Raw genomic sequence first — 25,439 nt, 5'->3', positions numbered from 1 at the left:
GGAACTTCCTGGTAGACAATCTGATATTCTTCTTGGGATGATTCTCCAGTCTTCCATCTCACTTCATAATAAAGTAGAGCCATCCATGTACATGTCAGGGGAGATGATCAGACCAGGCTGGCTCAAAAGAACACAGAGTAAAGCAAAGCTGATTCTAGACTTAGAGTTTCTGACATGACTTCTTATACATTTCACTTATTAACGCTCACTCAAATCCAGTTGGACTTAATAATGAAAGTTTTTTTTTTCCTGTGCTTGTTCCATTTTCCAGTAGCAACACAGACACAGACACACACACATGGCCCCAAAATGCATTTTACCTCTTGAATGAGAAGGGTTACAAGAGCAAACACATTCTGACAAAATACAAATTCCAACATATCTCAAAATAATAAGGGCTATTTATGACAAACCCATAACCAATATCATATGGAATGAGTAAAAACTGGAAGCATTCCCTTTGAAAACTGGTACAAGACAAGGATGCCCTCTCTCACCACTGCTATTCAACATATTATTGGAAGTTCTAGCCAGGGCAGTCAAGCAAGAGAAAGAAATAAAGGGTATTCAAATAGGAAGAGGGGAAGTCAAATTGTTTCTTTTTGCCAATGACATTTTCATAATCCTATACCTAGGAAATTCCATGTTCTCAACCTAAAGCCTCCTTAAGCTGATAAGCAACTTCAGAAAGTCTCAGAATATAAAATCAATGTGAAAAAGTCACAGACATTGCTATACACAAACAACAGAAGAGCAGAAAGCCAAATCATGAATCAACTCCCATTCACCATTGTTACAAAAACAATAAAATACTTAGGAATACAGCTAACAAGGGATGTGAAGGACCCCTTCAAGAAGAACTACAAATCACTGCTTGGGGAAAAAAGAACACAAACAAATGGAAAAAGCATTTGATCTTCATGCATAGGAAGAATCAATTTCATAAAATGGCCATACTGTCCAAAGTAATTTATAGGTTCAATGTTCTTCCCTTCAAACTACCAATGGCATTCTTCACAGAATTAGAAAAAAAAAACTACTTTAAATTTCATATGGAACCAAAAAAGAGCCCATATAATCAAGAACATTCTAAGCAAAAAGAACAAAGGTGGAGGCTTCATGCTACTTGACTTCAAAATATACTACAAGGCTACAGTAACCAAAACAGCATGGTACTGGTACAAAAACAGACACATAGATCAATGGAACAGAATAGCAATCTCATAAATAAGATCACACTTCAACAACCATCTGATCTTCAACAAACCTGACAAAACAAGCAACGAGAAAATGATTCCCTATTTAATAAGTAGTGTTTGGAAAACTGGCTAGCCATATGCAGAAAATTAAAACTGGACCCCTTCCTTACATATTGTACACAAATTAACTCAAGATGGATTAATGACTTAAATGTAAAAACCAAAACCATAAAAACCTTAGAAGAAAATCTTGGCAATACCATTCAGGACTCAGGTATGGACAAAGATGTTATGATGAAATTGCCAAAAGTAATTGTAATGAAAGCTAAAACTGAAAAATGGAACCTAATAAAACTAAACAGCTTCTGCACAGTAAAAGAAACTATCATCAGAGTAAACAGGCAACCTAGAGAATAGAAGAAAAGTTTTGCAATCCACTCATTTGACAAGGATCTAATATCCAGAATTTATATGGAACTTAAACAAATTTACAAGAAAGAAAGAAACAACCCCATCAAAAAGTGGGCAAAAGACATGAACAGACATTTCTCAAAAGAAGACATTTATGTGACCAACAAACATATGAAAAAACACTCAACATCACTGATCATTAGAGAAATGCAAACCAAAACCATAATGAGATACCATCTCATATTAGTCAGAATGGCGATTATTAAAAAGTCAAAAAGCAGTAGATGCTGGTGAGGCTGTAGAGAAACAGGAATGCTTTTACACTGTTGGTGGGAATACAAATTACTTCAACTTTTGTGAAAGACAGTGTAGCAATTCCTCAAGGATCTAGAACCAGAAATATCATTTGACCCAGCAATCCCATTGCTGGGTATATACTCAAAGGAATATAAATGTCTATTATAAAGATACATGTACACGTGTGTTTGTTACAGCAGTATTTACAATAGCAAAGACATAGAACCAACCCAAATGCCCATCAATGATAGACTGGATAAAGAAAATATGGTACATATATGCCATGGAATACTATGCAGCCGTAAAAAGGAATGAGATCATGTCCTTTGCAGGGATATGGATGAAGCTGGAAGCCATGATCCTCAGTAAACTGACACAGGAACAGAAAACCAAACATGGCATGTTCTCACTAATAAGTGGGAGTTGAACAATGAGAACATGTGGACACAGGGAAGGGAAAATCACACACCAGGGCTTTATGGGGTGGTGGGGGATGAGGGGAGGGAGAGCATCCAGACAAATAGCTAATGCATGCAGGGTTTAATACCTACGTGACGGGTTGAGAGGTGAAGCAAACCACCATGGCACATGTTTACTTATGTAACAAACCTGCACATTCTGCACATTTATCCCATAACATAAGTAAAATAAAATTAATATATATTTATAAATTCAATAAAGCTAAAACTTTTTTTGCTCTATATGTTTATTGACTATATTCCAAGAGCGAAAAACATTGCCTACCATACAGCAAGTGTTCAATGTATATTTGTTAAAAAGCAATCAAAGCCAATTCAACCACCCTGTGTATAATCAATGCTTCTTTCCACCATGGCCATCCCACGACAAACAGGCACAGTTAATTCCACAACAACAATGTGTGGTTTGGTTGTTGTTACTGTCTTAACCCTCATACAAAGTCTGATGTAAGGAGAGTGAGGATTATTCCAATTTTACAGATGATGTAACTGAGATGCAGAGTTTTCATGTCTGGGAAGTAAAGGAAAACATAAAAGTAGATGCCAGCATCATAAAGACCATAGTGTAAATGTTCCTATAGATATACTTACATGAATACATGTCATTTACATTACACCAGCGAATTTCATTTCTGTCTCATCTTACTACCCTAGAATGCAAAAAAAAAAAAAAAAAAAAAAAAAAAAAAGCACTTTTTTTTCCTTTTTCAGAACTAATATGAATTCTACTGGCTGTCCTGAAAAGCTGTGCCCTTTAATCAACCATAGCCTCCTGAGCTTTTGGTCCCGTGTTGAAAGAAATTTGCTTTCACAGCCTGATTTTTACTCTGGCTTGCATCTCCCTCAGGTGAAGAAATCCCTTTGAAGTCTCTTGTGTCCCGGTCGTCCTATGTAACTCTCATTACCATTGAGAAGGGTTTACAGATGTCGAGACCAAGGGACGGGGCCACTGGCCCTGACTCATCCAGCAAGTCAGATGTGGAATCAGGAAGTCATCTTGGAGTCCTCACTTGCAGGCCTTTTAATCAATTTCATTCTATTAAAAAATCCAACCTTTAAGCAGAACATATGCTTGACAAAAATTTAAGTTACAGCAAAATTGCATCTGGAAGAGAGTATCTGTGAGTCTGCAAACCTGTAACTGCAGTGGACACTGTTGTAGGCAAGTGAAACTGTAAGTGAAACAGATCACTGTTATAAGATATCTATTGTATATTATCTAAATGTCAACAAAAGCAGCACAAGTAATACTACTGCTGTGAAAAATAACACTTACTCAAAGAGATGTATATAAGTATAGGCTGCAGGCATACAGTCTGAAATGCAGCTACTGCTGGCTAAAATCATGTGGCAGATGTAGATATTTTCTCTGCTATTTCTCTGCTCTTGAATTCTATTGATCTAAGTGTTGGTTTGTGTCCCTCTGAGTTTATAATGCTCTTTTAATGGTTGCTAATTGTCATTTACAGAATTGGACCATATTACCTCAAACTTGTTTAGAGAAAGATAATGTTTTTTGGAAACAAATAAATCTTATCATGTAGCAGGTTAAAGATAATCACAACACAGTTACAGTTAAGTCATAAAAACACATGGACATGTCTCCTCCTCAATTCAAAATCATTATCAGAAAAAGAAGACATGATTCATTTGAAAATAAGACTGTAAAAATATCACAGTGATACCAGTTTATTGAAGGACCTAGATTAAAGTAAGAACTAGAGGTAACAGAACACCTCCCAATTTTATCCTTCACAGTTTCTACTGAAACTAATAATGACTGTAGTGAATAATTAGCCTTTGTGTCTCCCCACAGTTCTGCAAGTAGAATTTATGGTTATAACATACAGACTTTTCAAAGAAAGGAATGTTTATTTGACCTACCTGTATGTCTTGAAATATGTATTTAGCACAGCTGTTCTTTTGTGTTAAACTCATCGCAAAATGCAGCTTTAATGTAACCCACCATTGATCTGCAGTAAGTGGAAACAAAATCTCTCCTTAATTAGTATCATCCAATCACTTTTTTACATTTCTACAGAACACACACTGTGAACTGTTTAATGGACTATTATTTAGAAAAGTGGCAAGAGCATACCAAAAAAAAAAAAAAAATACGGTGAAAATAAAAACTAGCTGTGTCAATGAAAAATATGTTGTGAAATAATAGAAAATAAGATGTTTCATTAACATGAGCTTCCCCAGCATTTTACCGTAGAGATGAACGGAGCCCCAATTACTGCCAACAATGGAGACAGGGAGAGAGAGAGAGAGAGAGAGAGAGAGAGAGAGAGAGAGAGATTCATTACCTTCAACACCCTTAACTGTCTACTAGTGAATTCGCTTATCTGCTTCTTTTTCTACAGAACCTGCATGGAGCGGGGAGGAATAAACAAAGGACTGAGTGGAGTAAATGTGTCACAAATTACCACAAACACACTGTGACTCAATGCACTTTTCATTTCTCTCCTCATTAACTGTGTCTTGCTCAAAATGAGCGACTGGGTCCAAACATAATCAAGTCCCACAGATAACAATTGACTTGACTGCTGGGGCAGTCACCACCTCCTAGCTAGTGGGAAATAAATTCAGAAATAAAATGCGTTAAAATAAAATTCACTCTGTTCTCTTTTCTGCACTTAGATAATTTGAAGACCATCAAGGCCCGTAGAAACAATCCATCTTTCTGTGAAAAAGGAGGTGTCTGAACCACCACGAATAAGGCATGCCTTTAGTGTTATCAAGAGTGAGAATAATTACCCAGCGAAAAGGCCAGCAAAGTGTCTTGGGCACTGGCATTTTTTTTTTTTCTGAAGTCTTTATCCATAGTGCTACCCGAACAATAATAAAATAAAAGCCGTGTTACGGAGAGCCAGACAGCAGAGAGGGGGATGGAAAGAAAAACAAAATAAAAAGAAGAACCTCTCAGATTGGTGCAACTGACCTATAATTTTGAGAGCACATTATAATTTGAAAGCAGTAGAAAAAGAGTCCTTTTTGTTGTGATTTTATGTTTTATGTTAGAAGAAGAATTGGTTTCAAGAATTTTTGAATTTTTGTGTGTATGCTCTTTTAGGACCTGGTTTTATCAAAGCAGTGATTTCTCAGCAAAGCTGTTGAAGGGCTTCCTGTTTAGAAAGGTGTTTCTGTTTCTTGTTTGAATGCTAGCTAGGATACTCTATTTGACTCTAAATCAGGATGAAGTGCTTGTAAAGGATGCAGTCACTCCAGGTTTGCCTCTTAGAAAGAGAAATGAATGTAAGAAAAACTCTTCCTTCTTGGGCAGTGGAAACGTAAGCCAGTCACATCAGGAGATGGGTTTCAGACTAAGACTAACCCAGCTTTGCCTGAGAGTGACACCAAATGACTCTGACGCTTTCCTGACTTCTTGCAAAATTTCAGTTTATCTACTTTTACCTCATGCCGCCGTGACTGCAACTGGTTGTTAACCCCCACCCCTAAGGCACCTCTACCATAGGCTAGTATCTCACCAACTGATCCACCAAATGTGGAGGCCAGGAGAGTGGAAGTAGGTTAGGACCACGGAGAACCCCCAGGTGAGGCTGACACCTGCAAGGTGTGAGAACCACAGCAAAACTCACCTCACACTTCTGGGTGTGATGGAAATTACAATGAACTAGCCCAATAAGTATATTACATTAGTCTGGGGACCAAAATATACAAAGCACTAAATACAATTCTAGTTAATTGGGGTTATAGAATGCCGTCATGCTGGGATAGTTGTCCCTGTTGGTTTGATTTCTTCCACTTCTGCTCTTCAGCCTGTCTCATCTTATCCTGAACCCTGCACCTTGAACCCTGCTTTCTGCTATTCTTACCCCCACTGCTATTATTAATTCTCTGAACTGGACTTGATTGAACACAGATGAGGATCATTCTGGGAGCCATTGGAAGAAAACAAAACACATTGTTCATACATTAAATTGTGTCATTCATCGAAGAGGTAGTGGGACAGTTTTGCAAAGGAAACAACATTCTTATAACTGTATCGACAACTGAAACTTCTTTGAGCAAAAACCATGCCCTCCAGAATGTATGGTGGAGGTTTCCCCTGTACAATAGGCTAGTATCTCACCAACTGTTCTATTTTTGTGTCTTATGTTTAGGTGCCAGAGTGGGACGTGGTGGGAAGCTAAAGAATAAAAGAACAAAATGAGGACAGCTCCAATTTCATTGTGGGGTGATTCTCAAATGCAGTGGCTATCAGAATCATCATTAAACCTAATGAGAAATGTGGAGGCCAGGACAGTGGAAGTAGGTTAAGACCATGGAGAACCCGCAGGCGATGCTGACACCTGCAAAGTATGAGAACCACAGCAAAACTCATCTCATAGTTCTGAGTGTGACAGAAATTACAATGAATTAGCCCAATAAGTATATCACATTTGTTTGGGGGACAAAAATACACAAATTACTAAATAAAATTCTAATTAATTAGGATTATAGCTCAATTTGATATGATTGATACCATTATACTCCCACATGTGACTTGGAATTAAAATTCCCTTTTTTCTAGTCTAGAGTTTAGTCAAATTATTGAATTCTAAAATCACCAAATGCTATTTATCATGGGTCTACAGGGTTCTCATAGGGATCTTACAAGATTACTCCAGTTTCTGCTGTGGGTAACATAAAGTTTGAATCAGTATCTAATAGACCTAATTAGATGTTAAATTTAGAATCTACATATAGATAAATATATTTGCACAAAATTAAGCCAATGTCCTTTCTGTAAGAATTTTCAGGGACTTAACGTTTCTTGTATGCTGAGTAAATTCAAGAGATAGAAGTATTTTCCAAATTTATTTCATTGTAGAAAACTATTCCAGAAACATCTCATCAAATGAGACTCCACTGAAGCATCTTTGGGAATCACCAATCTAAATTAAAATATTAATATCATATCATGAGAAAAAAATCTATTCTATTTAAAAGGAGACAAGTTTTAGTGTTTATTTATAAGTTCAGTTTTAAATAAGAGAGTCTTAGTAACTGAAGATGAAAAGACAATGCTTACAAATGATATTAAGAGTGTGATAGAATGATTTTTCTCTTTAAAATGCTTGTTATATCAAACCTTAAGAACATTTTCTATGCTGACATTGTTGACACTGTACCAGATGTGCTTTAAAAACAAACAAAAACTAGACTGTTCTCTTTAAAAAGTGGAAAAAGGAAGGTTAGGAGTGAAAGTGGGTACAATTTTTCTTTTTTATAACTAATCATGGGGTTCCTAAACATAATGCATTTCATAATCAATTATCTGTTGCATCTTGCTGGGTCCGGTGATTGTCCAACTGATAACAAGTAGATGAGTTTGGTTGTTCTTTTGTCTTTCCCAATATGCAATCTATCATACTGTTTCTAAGATACAAACGATATCTTGAAAACAGCAAGATGACTAGCCCAGAGAAGCTGGATTTGAAAAATTGGCAGAGGAAAGGTTTGAATAAGACTTGTCAAGCGAGTCATAAGACACATCTGCAGTCTAATAAAAGAAAATTGCATTTTCTTGGAGTTGTATTTACTTAAAAATTTATTTCCATAAGTTTTCAATTATTGGATACCCTTATTTGCCAGCCATATTAAACTTGGATAAAAGCCTCATTGATGGGATTGCATCATTTGATAATGGGCTTGTACCTGTTTCAGTTACCTGACAGCTCAATAGGACATGGGGAAAACATTTAAAATATTCTCATTTTACAGAAAACAACACACAGAGAGAAGAAGGTGAAAACATTTGTCCATCACTTCCATGCAACAAATGTGAAGTTTCACCCCTTCGTTTCTTCCTCCTCCCTATTGGAGTTTATTGCCTCCTTTCTCATACCTCCTTTTGCCGATGGGAGATGCCATGCACTGACCAAAAGTGTTTCAGCTGGAAATACGCTCACAGAATCTAGGAGAATTATCCAGTAAAGAGGCCAATATCATGATCTGTGGCAACCTTCCAAAATACCACCGAAAAGTTGGGGGATATTTTAGTTTATTTCTCATGAAGGCACTTCAAAGGACATTAACTCTAGCCAGGACTGTCAGACAGCTTTGTGCTTTATGTTACTGTGACATTCCTAGTAGTTTTGTTTGGAATTAGGTCATAGAATAGTTAAAAAAATCAATCACAGCCAATCTTACTATATTTGTATTCAAGTAATAAATAGAAATTTTGAATAACACTGAAATTTAGTGGTGCATAGTTGTACATCCAGTGAGCTAAGCCATGCTGGTTTCATTATACTTCCATTTAATTTTCTAATTAATCTCAGAAAACATTAATTAATTTAGTCTTTTCCACAGGCAGCCCGGCACCCTTGGGCCTAAAACACCACAAATATTGCTGGCCTCGAGCAGTAGTAATCAAAATTTCTAATTTGTTTGAATGATCCAGTATATTTTTCCTTACTTCTCTCTCTGTAAATATTCCTTAATGTTGCTTTAACCCTTTGATTTTAGATTTTCTATGAATGCATGAATGAAAGAGTGAATAGCTATCTCATGACAAAGAGAAATGACAAGGCAGAGACGATGAGAAGACGTGCTTTTATATGGAGACAGTTGACTATTTTTGCTGGAAAAATGCATGCACATGTTCCAGAGGGATCCTAGTTTGATGCTGTTTGAGTGTGGAGCCACCCTGCCATTTGCCCCGTCATCCACCAGAATGACTGTTCACTCATCACAAAACTTACAACGTTAACTCACAGCGAGATACGTATACAGAAAAATGAACACCGTTAAAATATAAAAGGACTGAAATTGTAGTTCTCTCTTACATTTTTGCCATCGAAAGAACACGTATTTCACAGCTTCACTCTTTCTGAAATAACAAACAAACAAAACAAAACAAAACACAAGACAAAAGAAAACCGGCAAAGGTGATTTCATTGACCCCAATTTTAGAAGCAAGGAGAAACAAGCAAGTGAGATAAAGTCTACAAAGCAGTGCAAAGCTACTTAAAGAAGAGATATTTGAGCTGTAATGCAAATGCATCATTTAAAAAAGAATAATTTATCTCTGTTGACAACAGAGGGTGTAATTAGACTTTCTATATATCATACTGCATATGTTGAAGGAGTTATCACACTGTTATATTTAGATTGGAAATGTCCTTAAAATTTTACTGCAAAAATAGATTCTACATAAATTTTTTTATTGTACACCTTTTTAGAGAATAATGATTAAATTAATGCCCTTGTACTAGTAACCAAAATTAGGAACTAAAAAACGATCTTCTTAAAAGCTTCCTCTATGCCCCTCAACAAGAGTAGCTCCCTTTTCCTCATAGAGGTAACTGCAATATTACCCTAATTTTGTTTTCATCTAATTTGCTTCTTTCTAGCTATATTCATGTATCTGTATCCCCAAACACTACCATATTCATTTCAACCTATGTTTGGACTTTTTATCAATGTAACTACTCTGTGTTGCATTCTCTCTTGAGATTCATTCATGTTAAAGCATAGGCAATAGTTTATTGGTTTTTTAGTGCTATATTCTATTGTGTAATGTGGCACCATTTATTTGACCATTGTTACTACTTAAGACTATTTGAATTAGTTCCAGTGTTTACTATTATGAACAATTTTGCTATAACATCTCTTGGTTTGTTTGTGTAACCATTTCTCTAGGCTATATATCTAGGATTAGACTTGCTGGATAAAAAGGTCTTTATACATTCAACTTTGAAAAGTAATGGCAAACATTTTCCATAAAAAGTCATACCAAATTACTTTCCTACCAACAGCAGAGAAGAATTTCTGATGTTTCACATTCTAGGCAATGTTCAATATTATCTGATTTTTAAGAAATATTTGACAATTCAATAATTTGAAAAAGATATTTTATTATGTTTATAATTTGCATTTTATGACTACAAATAAGATGAAACACTTTTTCATTTGTTTATGAACTTTTCATATGTTTTCTGTGGAATGGCTTTTCATTGCATTTGTTCATTTTTTGAATTGACTTTTAAAATCTTATTAATATTTTAGAAGTTCTTTATTTATTTTAAATATGAATTCCTCATCAATGATATGTGTTAGAATTTCTTCTCTAAGTATCCGGTTTGTCTTTTTAATCTTATAATGGTGATTTTATAGGCAGAGGTTTTTAATATTAAATGATTTAAGTTTATCAAACTTTATTTGCACTTATACTTAGCACTTTTTTTTGGACATAAATTCTTCGTTGTCTTGAAATCACAAAGATTGCCCTATATTGTCTTCTTAAAGTTTTATGTATTTATCTCCTACATTTAACCCTTTAATTAACCTACTACAGATTTTGAGGTGTGTTTAAAGGTGGGAATCCAATTTTATTTTCTCTCATAAGAACAACCTACTCCCAAGCTAACAAATTAGTCTGCAATTGTTACACAGGTATTGACAGAAGACATTAAACTATGAGTCAGGGACAAAGGACATCTTATTTGTCACAGCAATAGAAGTAGCTAGGATGTCATGATTTTTGTGCAAATTTTCCAAACTGCAATTCTCACAGGATAACATGAAAAGGGCTAGGTGATGCCTGTGCATGCAGCGGGTTGTGTTATAGGAGAATAACACTACAATGAAGGAGCCCAATATTTTATAATGAGCATTGAGCCTATCTAAACTGTGCCTCAAAGGGAGACATTATTATTCTGAACAGTAAATAAATCTGCCCTTTGGAAGAAGACACTATTTCTGTCCTCCAGGCTTTTTGCAATACAAGCATCCTTGTAGCACAGAGAAAAGTAGCCAATGCTTCTGCCCACAAGATGTGTAGAAACGTGAGAGACTTACTGCAAAGTGTCTTCTAGTTATGTTTTTTATTATCTAAGAAAATTCCTTAAAGTTATAATTTGGTAACATGTTATCTCTTTATAATAGAAAATAATATTCTATGTATTTCTTCTTTCCTTAGGCTTATCCTATTTCTTCTTAGCTAATTTCTAAGTTGAATCATTTATTCATGAAATCTGAGCATTTTTAAAAAATTATTCAAGGTTACCATTTTCTCTTGAGAACTTAGCTTTAGTTATATCTCATAGATTGTTACTATTTTTCTCTTATTCCTTTTCATATTCTAATTTTTATTATGATTTACTACTTGACCAATGAGGTATAAAATATGGTTTTCAATGCAAGTATGTAGAATATCTCTAATTATCTTTTCTTGTTAGTGCTTTCTAACTTCATCGTATTGAGGTTATATCAGAGAAAGCTCTGTGTGACACAACCCCTGAGATATTTTTTTGAGGCTAGCTTTACAATGTAGCCTTTCATCAGTTTTCATAATTGTTTTGTATATTCCCCTTAAAAATAAGGTGTCTTCAATTGATGGGAGAGATTTTTATATATACCCATTATATGAATTTTTATACTTTTAATATTCAAATATTGTATAGCCTTATGTTTGGTTCATTTGTCCTATTTTATAAGTATGATCTGTCATCAGTTGAAAGATGTATGTCAAAGTACCCACTAGGAACGCATATGAATGCATTTGGTTTGAAGCCTTTCAAGTTATCCCTTACATATTTTTGAGGCCATATTACTACATGTGTTAGCTTAGAATTGTTATATGTTCCCAGTGAAATAAACTTTTTATTAATGAAGCTTTTTGTATTCATATTTGATCTGAAATTAATGTAGCTACATCAGATTTCTTTGGTTAATATATACCTAGTATATCTTTATTTTTGTCTTGACATCTGATTTTACTTTACCCTTAGGCTCAAGGTATATCTCTTAGAAAAGATGTTTACTTTGCTTATTTTTGTTTTGTTATATTCTGTTTTTCATACATATTTAAACTTTTATCTTTTATTTGAAAATGTAGCCTACTAATATTTACTGTGATCACTGTTAATTTTATAATTATTTTTAACTTCTTATTATTATTTGTCTTACGTTTTAATTTTTTCTACATTTTCAGTGTTTCTTTTATTCTTTCCCTTCCTTCTTACCATATTTTGGATTTGTGGAATTTGTTTTGTTTTGTTTTAATTTTCTCCTCCTGTACTTATTTGGAGGTAAACCTTCTCTTTATATTCCTTCAGTGATTAGTATGATGAGGTAGGACTGTTTTTACACAGTGAAAGGAGGAGGAATGTATAGAGGCACCCAGGTGATCCGCCTGGGCCCCTTTTGTTATTCCCGTGACCAGTGGCAACTGTGAATGAAAAAGTATTGCCACTTGGGCCAGAAAACAGTGTGGTGACCAAGGGCTTACCTTCTCAACACTAGGAGTTAGGGTCACGTTACCAGCCAAGCCACTCAAAACTGTAGAGGTGAAAGCTGAACGTGAGGGTCATTCAGAAGAGGAAGTGTATGGGAAGAGAACGAGTACCAGTTGTGGCTTCAAGAGTAATACAATGGTGGAGGCATATAGTTCCTCCTAACAACCTCCCTTTTCTCATTTCCGCTGAGGAAGCCCATGAGAACCATGGAGGAGCTTCTCTCTGAATATGCAAGGTGAAGTGGGTATTTTCTATATACCCTGTAGCTTGTGGGGCAGACAGCCATGCTAAGATATCCCCGCAAAGAAGAGCTGCTGTGGGGCGTGCAGAGTGTGGTGGCCTCCAGCTGCACTGCTTGATATCTGCCTTTGAACCAAGTCATAGTCTCCCTAGGCAGTTAAATTTCAGCCATTGGCTGAGTGTGGTGGGGAATTGGGGCTTGAACATCTCTGCCCAACACAGTATCCTCCCTGGGCAATCCTTTTACTCAAGCTCTCCATGGGGCTAACAGAGTTTCTCTGATATGCAGTTGTCTATGTCTTCTCCTACCCATCCTCCTTCCTTTTCCCTCTCCTTTTGCCAGAGTCACCAGACATTCCTTGCAGTCTCAAGGCTTTCCTTGCTTACTCTCACTCTTTACCCCTTTATTTGTCACAGGCATTATCCACCAAAACCTCTTATGCTTCCAACTTTATAATAATATCTGTGGCTGAGAGGACCCAAACTAACATTCTTGATTAATTCCAGGTCTCTAGATGAAGAGAAATATCTACCAGTAGGTAGATTCAAACAATTCAATAAGTAATTACACTTTAACAATCTACAGACTATTTGAAAAAATAATACACACAAATTAAAAGAAAATGTATCCATTTTATTTCATAATTAGTAACCACAGCTAATTACAAGTAAGACCATTTGGTGGTCTACAACTCCTTAAACCATTGGAAAAGGTCAGGCACTGATGCATCTCTTCTTGTTCCACATTGATGTTCATGTTCACTTGAATTTCTATCTTCACAAGGATATAAAGCCATTGAAAGGGTTGTAACATGATCTAATATTAAAACCATAACCAGACTAGGAATTTACTCTGAGTCTGATAGGCAGCAAGTATTGTTGTCCTTCCTTTGAAAATTTAAGTCGTCCTGTGACTTCTCTGTAGCCCTGTGTTACACCTTAGGGTATACTTTGGCTATTTTACTGCATCCATTTTTCTGAAGGTTCTTGTTCATTGTTCTTTGTCTGTTTATTTTATTTTATTTTTTATGTGAATTTTTTTAAAGACTTTATTTTTTTGGAAGAGGTGTAGGTTCACAGCAAAATTGAGAGGAAACTGCAGAGATTTCCCATACACCTTCTGCCCCACACATACACAGCCTCCCCTAATATCAACACTCCCCTCCCCAGAGTGGTACATTTGTTACAATAGATCAACCTACATTTGCACACCATCATCACCAAGAGATGATAGTTTACATCTGAGTTTACTTTTGGTGGTGTACATTCTGTGGATTTGGTGTATGCATAATGACATGTATCCACCATCATGGTATCATATGGAATAGTTCCACTGCCCTAAAAATCTTTTGTGCTCCACCTATCCATGACCCCATCCCTTTAAATTCAGCAATCTTTTTACTCTTTCTACAGTTTTTTTTTTCCAGAATGTCATATAGTTGAAATCGTATGAAACACAGACTTTTCAGATTGGCTTCTTTCACTTAGTAATATACATTTTAAGTTCCACCGTGTCTTTTCAATTTGTGTGTGTGTGCTCATTTTTTTTAGGGCTAAATAATATTCTATTGTTTGGGTGTACTAATGTTTATTTATCCATTCATTTACTGAAGGACACCTTGGTTTCTTCCAACTTTTGGCAATTATGAATAAAGCTGCTATAAACATTCATGTGCAGGTTATTGTGTGTCTGTTCAGTATTTTTAAATATAAGCCATTCCTCTTCTAAAAATGTTTCAGAATTCTGTGAGGTCTTAGGAGGAATTTGCTTTTACTTCTGCTATTTGCCTGTATACATTACAAACCTGTTTTCCTTTAGTTTTAGACTTCATACATATTGGGAATTCAGAATGAAAATCTATGTCAGGGCTCGTTTGTAGTTCCAAATTCCCAGGAGAAAGATTTATCCCCTTCCAATCAGCATGAACTTTGAAACAGCATGTTGCCTTGTTCTTTACCTTCCCTCACCTTGCTCTTTTACCTTTGTCCTTACTCGAGAGTAAAATCTTTGAGTTTCCAGGTTTATGTGGGAAATCTCCTGTTAGATTTCTTCCTACATGACCTGGACCTAGGCTTACCATCTGCCCCCGTGACCTGTGTAACTCTCAGTGTGGAAACTCAAGATTTCAGGGTCTGATGGGATCCCTCAGGATGGAGGCTGGACTTCCTATCTCCTAGGGTGCATGGTTTCACTTCATTTAGTGTGTGTGTGTGTGTGTGTGTGTGTGTGTGTGTGTGTATTTAATACCAGGTCTGCTCAGCAATACATTTAAAGAGTTAGGGATATTTGTTTTCTTTTTCTTTTTTAATTTTTTGTATTTTGGTTTTTGTTTTCCATTTCAGTTTTGTTTTCAGCCTGTAGATTACTTGTTTCCGTAGGGAGGACTATTCAGAATATCTGATTTGCCATAGTTCTAGAAATGAAAAGTCCTCCATTCATTCTTCCATTCATTATGACCTGGCTCTGACTCCCCAACTTTACACACTGCCTTCAGTGAAACCACTCAAACATTTTTCGTTACCAAGTCCCATGAACATGCTTGTGTCTGCCTTCATCTCAACTTCTCTGAGGCCAGAACATCTGGGAAAGTTCTTATCTCCCTGGTCCATACATCGATTTCTCCAAGCCCAATAGATATAGTGTTCTTTTCAGTATTCTGTCAGAGGAGCACTTTTTTTCATTATACATCCAGTTAGAGCGAGAAAGTCACCTTATCTGCTCCTCTGACTTCAATTAGAATCTAGATATTAATAACTCCCAAATCTGTATTTTTGTATATCCAGGCATATAACTAACCATACCCACGATGTCTTCTATAAAACAGGCTTCTATTCCTGTTCAGGGAAGATATTTAGAAATTATGAGAGAGACATTAAGAATAGCACCTATTCTTTACTACAGTACTGGAAAACCGCTTTCTAATTTGAGATAGGGCAGGTTGCAATGATATCTCATGAACATGTAAATGTTTTTTATGGGAAATTATCCTTGAGGATTCCATATAAAGCTGATATTCTAATTCTCATAGAATAAAGGAAACTACAGCCTGGAATGAAGAGCTGTTTTCTCACCCCACCACCCACCATCCACCCCTGCTCACACAACTCTCATCTTGCCTTCTCCAGAGACTCGACCCACTCACTTCCCTTGGATACTTTTGGTTCAAACACGTGTCTTCTCAATTTGACTCGTTAACAAGATGCAAGTCTAGATTGGAGAGTTACGTATTTTGAAGGGAATACTGACTATTCTGGAAGAGTATGGAAGAGAGAATTAATAAGGAAGGGTGGACTAGAAAGAATGAGAGAAGTAGATTTAGGAAAGGCAGGAAAGTGTTTCCCTGAGGGAGCATGAGAGGGCCTATGTAAACCAACCTGCAACCACGGGGAGGATCTTCCATTGTCTGAAATGGGAGGTCCTTCGCCTTACGTTGAACATGAACTCACAGTACCAGGGCTTGGGCTGGATGTTCAATTTCCCATCCTCCTTTTTACTTTGTGGAAACTTCAAGATTCAAGCCTGGAGCCTGGAGGGAAATAGCCTCTCCTCACTTCCCATGTGCAGGGATTAGAGAAAACTTCATCTCCCATAGCACTCTTTCTTCTGCAATGCAATTGCACATTTCCTTAATTCTCTCCTTTACCATATTCTAACTCAAAAGTGAAGACTGGCTTTTGTTTCTAACCATTATTTTCTACCTTCTAGTACAATTAATATTTTATTGAAAACCAAGAAGTTTTGAATATACTTCTTTTAAAGAAATGCCTATGAACATTAAACAGTAATATTAGAAGCATGAACAGAGAGATCTCTGAAGGCTCGGACAGCAGCATTAAGTAAAAACAATGGCTCTTTCAGATTCTTTGTCTTCTCCCATTCCTGACCTTTTGAGATTATACTTCATAAAAATAGAGCTATATTTATTCTTAGATGTTTTAATGATACTTTGCAAACATAGAATCAAAGAATTATATATCCATCAACTACACACCAGGCATGAAGAGAAGAGAGAGCAGGCCAAGAAGGCACTCCTTCTCATGTTCTTTGCTGGGCTGTTTGAATCGGAGTGATTTCTATACCATGTTCAATAAAATCTGTGAATATGTTTGGAGTATCAATCTATTTCCCGGGGAAAAGAGAGGGAGGGGATGCTACAAAGAGAAACAAGCTTGGTTCTCCCAATACGAAGTACATCCTAAAGGACATTTCAACAGATTTACATGGTAATAAGGCCATTTGCTTTCATAAAATCATCTTTGTGGCTACTTGCCTAAAACATGCCTCATTTTCCTACCTGACTCAATTTGGCCAGGAGACAGCCCCATAATGGGTTTTGCTTGTATAATACACTTTGCTTAGTATTTCCCCCAGATAGAGGAAGAGAGCAGGAATAACTCTCTGTACTATGCTACTACTGTTGAGAAATGCCGCAGGCATTGAGCCATAAAGAAGTTCCACGGGAGCTTTGTGAGAGGCTTAGAAAGAAAAGAGGCTCTAAGATGAGGAAGGATCCCAGCAAAGAACATGAGAAGGGGTGCCTTCTTGGCCTGCTCCCTCTTCTCTCTTCTACATCCCCCCTCATGTGTCTATTTGGTTAATCCACGAAAAGGGCACTTCACCTATCAGATGGTTTTTAAGGATATGACATTACTGAAATGATGTCAGTAGAGATTTATTTGAAATTATAATACTATTCAGAACATATAGAGTATGTCAAATACTAGCTTGTCCAAAATGTATAAAACGGACTTAGAATCTTTTTTTTTTTTTTTTAATACAGAAGCTTAAGCGCTTTCAGGAAGTCATGAATATTTAGTTTCAATGTGGGAAATTCACACCGTTACATGGAAAATAGATTCCTCGTAGGAGATCCCAGCCCAAGTATTCAAAGGGCTTTCAGGCTTTGGAGGTGAAAGAGACACAGTTTTTCTCGCCATTGACATAGCGTATGTCGGCTGGTTATCTTCTGCTTTCAGTCCACACAGCAAGAGGCATTTCGGCTGTCAAGCAGTGACACTTTATCAAGGAGGCTTTCAGAAAAAATGTGCTAGGGACACAGCGTGGCAGCATTAGCCAATGACATCGTCTCAGGACCCTTTCTCCCTCCCTATTTTTTTTTTTTTTTTAAGAAATGGAGTAAAACTATTTTGTACAATCAAAGATGACCCTATCTTTTTCTTTGTTTGGTATGCTTCATCCAAGAATGATAGCTGGGGCACATCAAAGTCTACTGCTGAGCATTGGAACGGGAGCCAGGGAACTCTAATCCATCTTTTTTTTTTTCTCCACAATCCTGTGCTTAATACATTTAAGCAAATCATCCCGCCTTTCTGTGCCTGAGCTTCTACAGCAACCAAATGAGGGTATCAGTATTTGTTCTACTCTCACTTTCGGAAAATTTGTCAGGAAATGTATACAATATATGAGTGCAGGTATGGGAATGCACCTATGTGTTTAAGAGTGTGCGTGTGTGTGTGTGTGAGAGAGAGAGAGATTGTTTTGTGGGAAGCGAAAAGATTAGAGTGATAGCTAAGCCTTATATAAGTATGCCATGCATTATATTATTATTTTTGTTGTATTATAAGATGGTTTATAGGCCGGGCGCGGTGGCTCAAGCCTGTAATCCCAGCACTTTGGGAGGCCGAGACGGGCGGATCACGAGGTCAGGAGATCGAGACCATCCTGGCGAACACGGTGAAACCCCGTCTCTACTAAAAAAATACAAAAAACTAGCCGGGCGAGGCGGCGGGCGCCTGTAGTCCCAGCTACTCGGGAGGCTGAGGCAGGAGAATGGCGGGAACCCGGGAGGCGGAGCTTGCAGTGAGCTGAGATCTGGCCACTGCACTCCAGCCCGGGTGACAGAGCCAGACTCCGTCTCAAAAAAAAAAAAAAAAAAAAAAAAAAAAAAAAAAAAAAAAAAAGATGGTTTATAGAAGCTAAATGCTATTTGATATAGACTGTACATTTTCTGAATTTAGAATAAGTTAGGGAGCTTTTACTTATCCTTGAACGTTCACGTTTGGATATTTCAAAGCAACCGGACAGTAAAACTTTATTCATTGATATCACATTTCACTGATACTTTAAGAACACTTTATATTTTTAGAAATGATGATTTGCATATTTTCAGTTGTAGAATTTTATGGTAGGATCTTACTTTAAATGGTGCCATTATTTCGTATGTAAGGAAACAGAGGCATGGTGAGATTCTATGATTTGACCAAGCATATCATGTCAGAGCTGGAAACAATGCACTTGGTGACAACGTTTTGAGGAAAACCTGTTTCCAGGTGGCTTCTCCATTTAGGCGTTATTCATTTTGTTTTCATTATATATGAAAGCAATTACCTCAGTGCCCTGGGGAACTTTGTCTAGTATCTCTCCAACCTTCCATTGTCCAAATCAAACATTGCTGTGTCCTTAGACTGAGGGTTGCATATTGATTCTTCCTCTTTTCTCTCTCAAATTCCTCAGTCGACTCTGTAGGTACCTTGAATGAGTTACTGAGAGCTGATTTTTAAAATATATTTCACAACTAAAATGTTGCATTTAGATGTAATTGCCATCTAAAATAAGAGAAGTCAATGAACTAGGCTGGGAATATTGGTCACTCTGAGTCAGAATGTTGCAGGGGTCCTGGCACAAATATGAGAATGTATATGAAGGTGCATAGGTGCTAGAAGAACACCTATGACCCAACCCAAGAAGGCATCAGTTCTAGCTCCTCGGGAGTATCATATGGTTGAAGTCTGGGGTGATATAATCTATTTAATTATCAGTTTAATAACATGAGAATTGTAAATATGTGTGTATTCGTCTGCTAGGGGTGTTACAACAAAGTACAACAAACTGGGAGGATTCAATTGCACATTTATTGTCTTGCCACTCTGGAGGCAGGAAGTTTGAGATCAAGGTGTTAGCAGGGTGGGTTCCTCTGTGGGCTCTGAGGAAGGGATCTGTTCCAGGCCTGGTTCCTTGACTCGTACATGTTTGTCTTCTCTATGAGTCTTCTCGCATTGTCTTCTCTCTATTAATAAGTGACAGCGGTTGTTTGGGTTAGGGTCCTGAGAACCTCATTTTAACCAGATTTCCTCTATAAGTACCCTCTCTTCAAATAAGGTCACATTTTCAGATTCTGGAGGTTAGAACTCCAACAACTTTCTTTTAGAGGGGTACAATTCAATCCAAAGCAAGGTGCTTTCTTTACTCCCTGTCTTCAAAGTGTAAACTATGACAAGTCTTCCCCTCCTGTGAAGGGCTAATGATGAAAAACAAAAATGATATCCTGAGACAGTCTGGCACTGGACTTGGGATTGGAGGAGAAGAAGGGTTGCTTAGAATTGTTCTACTGGTTGAGATTGTCATATAATCAGGCCATTTTCCACAGAGTGTCAGAGCATCAGACAGAGTTTGGGGAGTCTGATACCTCTGGAATACAGTGTTGTCCTTTTTCACGGTCTGACCTCTAGAGAGGGTCTTTTTGGTTGGACACTGTGTACAACAGCCCTTTCTATATCCCAAAGAAGGATTCAGCTCTCACCCAGTGGTCAGAAATCTGGGGCAGACAGAACTTGCCTATGCTGCTGCTGGTGTCCAGTACATCTCATATGAGCTCTCCCCTTGTTCAAGGAAGAGCTATAACTAAATAAGTCAATGATAGACTGGATAAAGAAAATGTGGCACCTACACATCCTGGAATACTATTTGACCATAAAAAAGAATGAGTCATGTTATTTGCAGGGACATGGATGAAGCTGGAAACCATAATCCTTAGCAAACTAACAAACAGAAAACTAATCACCGCGTGTTCTCACTCATAAATGGGAGTTGAACAATGAGAGAATGCATAGATACAGGGAGGGGTACCTCACACACCAGGGCCTGTTGAGGGTTAGGGGGCTAGGAGAGGGATAGCATTAAGAGAAATACTTAATGTACATGACGGGTTGATGGGTGCAGCAAACTACTATGGCATGTGTGTACCTATGCAACAAACCTAAATAAATCTAAGTATGTTAATAAAATATAACTAACAGTATAAGGCTGACATTACAACAAATAACGGAAAATCCATAAGGCCTGAAAAAATTCAGAAACAAAATCTAAATGATAAGTAATATTGATGTGCTAACATTCCTGATGGCATTTGCTTGTCTGTGTAACCAAGCTAAGTGTATTTCAATGGCAAAGGAGAGAAGAAGACAAGGTAGGCATTGGAGCTGAGGCACTTACCTAAAGCTGGGTATGGACCTGCCTTTAGCAAAAATGTAGACTAGAAAAAGGAAATTCATCATTCAATAAGGTAAGAAAATTAATGAAACTTGTCTTGGTCTGAGATTTGCCTGGAAAAAAATGTCATCCGCTGAGAATTTATAACCATGATACTGCCCCACATGGGTTTCAGATTTGGACTTAAACTTCCTGCAAGGTAACAGAAAACCGTAAGTTAAGAAATTAACATAAAAACTCATCCAAGAAGTCACGGAAACAAGAAATACAGAATGTACCCCCCACCCAAGAAGTTGAGATAATGAAATGATCAAATGCAAATTATAAAATAATTATGTTTAAGATGAGAAACCTTCAGAGAGTTTTTTCTAATGACTATATTAAATTACCTTCCCACCAACAACATACAAGGGTTCCTTTTTCTTTACGTAAGTTTCTTTAGTATGAAGAAACCAAGGCAGTTTTTAATGAAGGAAATACACAGGTGTGTGCCACCATGCCCAGCTTAATTTTATTTTATTTTATTTTATTTTTTGTATTTTAGTAGAGACAAGGTTTCACCATGTTGGCCAGGATGGTCTCGATCTCCTGACCTCATGATCCACCCACCTTCACCTCCCAAAGTGCTGGGATTACAGGTGTGACCCACTGCGCCTGACCTGTTTCTTGACTTTATAATGATCACCATTCTAAGTGGCATGAAAGAAATTTTATTGCTGACATCTTTTTGCTTTCTCACTTTGGTAACAACTCTGTGGTCTTTGACCTAGCCATTCTATTTTTAGGCATTAAAATGATCATCACATGCATCATTTATTAAAAAAATAAGCATTATCATTGTCATTATCACATCATCATTTATTTAATTGATTAATTAAAGGATCAAATTGTTCTTTATGTGTAAAGAGTTGAGTGGCAGTTGTGGTTGGGCATACTAGTTCTGATGAAACATTAGGAGTTAAAACAGTAAATAATAGCTTTTTATTATATTATGATTATTATCCCAATAAATGCTCTACCAAAGTAAAGACATCCGTTGATGTAATTTTACATTCTTTAAACACTTTCTGATTGCTTTCTCTTACCCTTTCCTTTATTTCCCTCTATAGCAAAGATCTCATGACTATATATTAAAAACATTATAAAAACAAGGAAATGAATACACACAAAACAAATGAGTTTCTCAAGAAAGGAATTAGCCATAGTTCTAACTTGTGTAACTTTCAGCCATGGTTTGTTAACATAAAGATTATCTGTAAATCAAGCAACTGCTGTCTTGCTGGTTGGTAGCCTTCTTTTCCCCTGTGCACTTTCACATCAGTACATTGGCTCCAGAACACCCAGAATTTCAGAACTCCAACAAATGACGAGAGGACCTGGTTGCAGGAAGAATCATCCCTTGGGAAGTCTGTATCTTGCTTAAAGTGACAGTAAACACTTTTTCTTCCCTCTACCAAAAGTCTTTTTAAGTATGCCCTTCGGTGCCAATTTAGAAAACAAAACGAGAACTTAGAGCAAATTTCTGTTCTTAGTCCGTATTTTCTTTTCTTTTCTGGTGTTTGCATGTTAAATTTTATTTATTGTGCTTAAGTAGAGTATGTATTTTATTTTTTATTCTCTTTTTCTCCTTTCTTGTATTTTTTTCCCATGGTTGAACTCAGTCCTCCATAATTTTGATCGTCTGTTGCCCTTTGATTTACATTCACTTTTCCTCCTGTTCACAGCATTATTGGAAGGAATACATCATTATGAAGCATTTTTCAAAATATAAAGTGGTGGTAAGTAGGTTTAGAATAATTAAAAGCTGTTCTCAGTTTCCTGTTCTCTTCCATCCCATCATTTCAGTTTTGAGGATTTCCTTACACTACTCCAACTCTTTATATTTATCCAGCTTAAAATGGAAGTGAAAGCATTGTTGAGGTCTCAATTCCTCTCCTCTGGCACTAGGCTTCTGTCTATTTCTTCATGCATTTTTCATCTTCCATTAATATTTGTTGATCATCACAATATGGTAGGTGCTGTATAGCAGGGAAGGCCATCCAAAGCCACTTCAGCCACTGACGATGCAGAAAATGTCTTCTCAGCTGCTCTTGACTTCGGCAATACCATGTCTCTGTGAGTACTTAGAATCCACTTTCCAATAGTCATTTAGTCTTAAGAGAAGCTTTACCACTTTTCCTGTAGCTTTTTGCTCTCCCTTGAACTATTATTTACCATTAAATACTATTCATGTATTCGTTCCTTTTTTGCTGTGAACAACATTTGTGAGTTAAACATTGAAGTTTGAAGCCATAAAAGAATCCACTTCATAGTTGCTATAAATAATAACACTGTTTTACAACCTTGGCTCATGACTGAAATGTACCAGTAGAAAAAGTATTGATTCGTACTGGATTCCTTCTTGTTTCAGTCCCCAAATTAGTGTCATGTTGTTCTCTATTAAAATAGTCTTTTGGTACATCCTCCTGCTCCAAACATACCATATCTGGAGGATCATATAGAGCCTGCCTGGGAAGATGGGCACTGTCATCATGGTTCCCAACCAAAGCAGGCAGTGGGGAGGCACTGCACTGGACTTTGGGATGCACTCACCTTCTCTCGCGTCCTTTATCGACTCTCCATAGGCTCAGGGCTCTGCTTTGATTGTGTCCACAGTGCATTCAGAAAACAGTTACTGGTGATGGCAGATACCTACAGGTCTTCCTAGCTAAGCTTTAGCAGAGTTGGGGACAGGGGGAAAATGGAGGGGAGAAATCTGGCCCTGTCTACCCCAAGATGTATTGCTCTTACTCTCCTGTGTGGTCATTGTAAATCTAATACACCAGATGCTATTTTCATGGGACCTCATTAAACTGTCAGGAAAACTTTCGAGGGAATAACCAGTGTCTCAGTAAACACCATCTCATAGTAGTTGTATTTATTTCTTTACTATTAAAAAATGCAGATGAATCCACATTCAGGAACTTTTCTTATTTCTACCATTATTTCTATGACCCCTGTTAGATGTTAATTAGGTGAGAAGGTAATGAAAAATTTTATTATTTGGTTTTATTAAAGATACAATAATCAGAGATTCTGTTTTTCATTTCATTTTTGTTTTATTTTAGTATTACAATGGAAAACAAAATGAATAAACAGAAGTTTAGAGAAAATTATGGTGAAGGAAAGAAAGAAGGATGCATTTGTGCAGGCACCAATAGACATAGTTGTAAAATGTATGAAGAATCGGTAATCTGAACATATTTTTAATTGCACTGGGCCTTTTCCAGACAACAATGTTCTAGAAAGTATCCTGTGAAGAGATTCTAGTAAGTGCTAGAAAGTATGTCTCTGAGACACTGTTGCTTCTGTAAGATAATTTTTTAAGACTTAGATGATGTTACAGCTAATAAAATGTACAATTATAATATCAGAGGTTGATTTTGTTTAAATGATTATCTGAGTAGGAGAAACAAATATAAAGGTGGAAAATGATGGGAAATGATTGGTTTAATTTTTCCCTACTTTTTAACAAGCTGAGGTTTTGTTTATATGTGACCTTGATTTCTCTGGGGAAGAAATCAGAACCATATGGCAAAATTAATCTAAAGAAGCAACACAAACTAAAACTGTGAGAAGAAATTGCAGTGCTCATCAACACAAATAAACGCAGAAAAAATAAATAAGAGAGTTTGGGCTCACAGCACATCTCCAACTAAACAAGAATCTGGACCCTGTTTTAATGATATCAGGTAACTGGTCACATAGGCAAATTACATACTTAGGTCTGGAAAATATTTGGGCTCACCATGATTTCTTATTTATTGTCTTAACATAGTTACAATGAATTAGGACTTTGGATAAAATAATTAAATCTGACTTCATCTCCTACCAGAAGTTCTAGAGCTCGCCGTCTGTGGGAGTTGGTGAAATTAGGGAAGAAATTTTGGTGGAAAAGACTCAGTAGAGAAGTACAGTTCAAATAGAAATGCATGAAAGATACAGTTAATGACCTTCGTATTGTGCATGCATTTTTCTGTAACAAGCTCACTATATATTTTTTGAAATTGATACTAAATATGTTGGTGTTTTCACTTTTTCACAAAAGGTGGGAAATAAGCTAGACATTGTTTCATTTATTTGGGATTTATAGGGACCCACTTCTTTAAGCTCATAATCCTGGGTTTCAAATTTGCTATGGAATCATGATTACTAGATGGAATTTACAGGATCCACTCAACATAAAATCTTAGTACTGCTGTGACCAACTGTGGTCATCACTACCTCCACCACCTCTCCCCAGGCTCCACCCTCGTCCCCAGAGCCTGTCCTCCAGTCATCCTTGTTTATTGCG

At 36.8% G+C, this 25,439-nt stretch overlaps 1 long non-coding RNA gene across 3 annotated transcripts in view; it reads left to right on the top strand.

The window, feature by feature from the left end:
- The window catches only part of LOC103877175, a 28,869-nt gene extending 16,857 nt beyond the window's left edge, over positions 1–12,012 (top strand). For all 3 annotated transcript variants that reach the window (XR_002516801.2, XR_636763.4, XR_002516802.2), the window contains one exon: positions 5,030–12,012. This is a non-coding gene — a long non-coding RNA (uncharacterized LOC103877175). The remainder of the gene's footprint in view (positions 1–5,029) is intronic.
- Positions 12,013–25,439: the final 13,427 nt, after the last annotated feature.

The sequence above is a fragment of the Papio anubis genome, chromosome 14 (genome assembly GCF_008728515.1).
Source record: "Papio anubis isolate 15944 chromosome 14, Panubis1.0, whole genome shotgun sequence".
Taxonomy (NCBI): domain Eukaryota; kingdom Metazoa; phylum Chordata; class Mammalia; order Primates; family Cercopithecidae; genus Papio; species Papio anubis.
This window is presented reverse-complemented; position numbering and strand designations above follow the sequence as displayed.